Source organism: Charadrius vociferus, unplaced genomic scaffold (genome assembly GCF_000708025.1).
Source record: "Charadrius vociferus isolate BGI_N301 unplaced genomic scaffold, ASM70802v2 scaffold173, whole genome shotgun sequence".
NCBI classification, from domain to species: Eukaryota; Metazoa; Chordata; class Aves; order Charadriiformes; family Charadriidae; genus Charadrius; species Charadrius vociferus.
This window is the reverse complement of record NW_009648369.1, coordinates 6,168,420-6,171,302: the sequence shown is the minus strand read 5'-3', so window position 1 is coordinate 6,171,302 and position 2,883 is coordinate 6,168,420.

Here is a 2,883-nt window from a genome sequence, read left to right as displayed (position 1 = left end):
CTGTGAAACCAATCTGCCCTTCGTGACAGCCCTTTGCTAAGCAGCACCAGCACAGAGCTTATTAAGTTAAAATTTTAAAGTTCAAAGGCAGCATCAGGTTTCAGTAGGCGTCTCTCCTCATCTGCTCTTCACAGCAATATAATTTGTTACCACGCATATTTTTATTGCACAAGTAAGGTCTATATGCTCTTGCTGTTGTAACACTTGCTCTATTTTAGTAACTAGTGAACCATTCACACATTTTTTTTTTCAAAAGCTAAAACTTCAGATCTTTAAACTGATTCTCAGCCTTTTTGTACCTAAATTCGGTTGCACTACATGCTTTCTAATCAGCGGCGAGCTCTTCCATAACCCTGGAAATGATCATTTTTTCAGTGATCCATATCACTGTGCATAATTAAATTCATGCATCACAGAGCAGAGAAGAATATTATTCCATGACTCTCAATTCAGTCATTCATATGACTGTACTTATGGTCAAATCTTGCTTCACAGAATATAATTTCTTATATGGGTAAATTCCATCCTTTTAAATTTGTGTGTTAGAGCCTTTGCAAAAGAATTGTTGCAGGTGATTATAATCGTGAGTGAAATCAGCATCCAAAATATTTAATTTTTAAAACAAAAATGCAAAGCATGCCATTTCTAGCAACACTCATATAATCATTTTTTTCCCCATTATAGAGACCCTAAAAAAATTTAAAAAAAAATAATCTTTGCACCAATTCACAGGAATTTCTCCTGGTTTTATACTAATTTCAGTGTTTTGAGTTGCAATCACGTGGAGCTCAGTTTTTAAGTGCAGAGGGCTTGTGGTAGTGTTAAGTGCATGGAAAATGATTTCCTTTAAATGACTTGCACTTGTGGTGCCTGTCTGTGGGCAGAGTATCAGTCAGCGCTGCAGTTATAGATCATTGTGAATCCAGTCCCTGGCTTGAATGTGGTATTTCTAACTTGGTGGCTGGGTTTCTGTGTCCATTTTTTTGAGGATTTATGAATGCAAACTTACTCCTTTCCTTCTTCATCCCACAGTAATCCTATAGATCGCCGCTGAGGATCATTGGATTGAGGATCCAATCTCCCTGGATGTTTTTCTGCTGAATGGGAATCCCTTCTCAGCCACTGCCAGAAGAATTAAGCTTAATTCATAATTAAAAGGTTTTGGAAAAGAGTTTTGAAGACAGCCAGGCCTCTCAGTGAGTGTGATGCAGTGGGTAAAAACAAGAATAATTTCTTTTTCAACAATGTTTTATTTGTTTTATTAAACCAAATAATTCATTATCGTCTTCTGGGATGAATTTCATACATGACCAGTGGACTCAATGGGAGCTGGATGGGTGTATCTGAGGAAAGGATCAAACTGATTTTTTTTTTTTTTTTCCAGGGTAAACTTAGCCATATCTTTTTTGTTATTGTTGGGGTTTTTTTTGTCAAAGTTTCCATTTTCTGTGCAGGAAGTTTTCACTGAAAGAACTTTGGTTTCTGAAATGGTATGCGGCATATCATGCGAGGTGACAGTAGAGTAAATAGGATGCCTGGTAACGAAAGTGAGTTTCCTTCTACACAGTCATTACTTTTGTCATGCTAACTTTCCATATCCTGTAAATACGAACCTCACCTCGAGCAGGAAACACATGTGCGCACGTTCTTGTCATTGAAAAAATGATAGAAGGCAAAGCTAGCTGAACTTTCAGACTGCAATGTTTGTGCAAAGTCACAAACACACCAAAAGGAGATTTATATAGAAAACATGAAGCATGAAGTTGTAAAGTGAGAGCTGAAAATGAACAGTGATATTTATTAGTTTTTCTTAAGTAAACCTGAGCATTCTGATTTGCTTTCGTACAGGCTGAAGCCTTTTCTCATGCATATAAAAAAAAAACAAAAAAACCCCTCTAGTGATGAGATTTCATCTTTGAAGTCTTACAAGGTTTATAATACTTTATCTGTGTAGTCCTATAGCTGTCAAGAGCCAGTTTATGTTAACATAAACTTATGTAGCTCAAACAAAATTAAAGGAACTGCTTGTGAAGCATTAGCATGAGTAAAGTAACATGTGTTTGTGTATACACAGAAATATTAGGACTATTTTACAGAGCAACAAAACCCCATCACTTCACAAACAATTGTTCTCAAGGGAGACTTTATATACCTTGCACAGGAAAACATTGCACAGATTGAGTTTTAATGAAGTTTGGGAGTAGAACTTCAGGGAGCCACGAGAGAATCTGATGAAGAAAATCTCTGATTGCTTTAATCACAGAGAGACTACCTACGTGCAGTAAGGAAAAATGTGACTCTTCATTCCTGTTTTTCCATTCACAGCTGGATGCGTTAGGATTGTGCTGTGCTATGTGCACTTCAGTAAGGCATAATGGCTGTGGTGGCCTGGATAGGTCGCTGAGGACAGCAGTAATGGGCTGGGAATATTGACATAGCTATAGAAATGATACCTGTTATGAAGGGAAGAGAAAGAAGAAATCTTAGAATGTATTTGACAAAAATGTAACATGATTATAGAAATTTACCTTCCTGTAACACCTATCACCTTAAAACATACAGGTGATGGCTGTAGTGATGATTGCAAGTTGTGGTAGTTGGGGCTAAGGCTGAAATTTGATGGTTTAATCTGGGAAGCGGGCATCAAAATCTCCACTTTATTTCACAGATACCTCAATATTTCATTGGTAGTGTTTCCTGCAGTTTTGATTTGACCCTTTGGTTAAAATTGCTGCCATTTAGAGCAACCATCAACATCCTTATTTCACAAGTTAAGTTCATTCTTGGAGGTCGTATGCAAATGTGTGAAGTGTTGAACTTCTCCCATTCATTTTCTGCAGAAGGCATCTTGGAAAAGACTGGGAATGTCTGCGTTTCAAATGA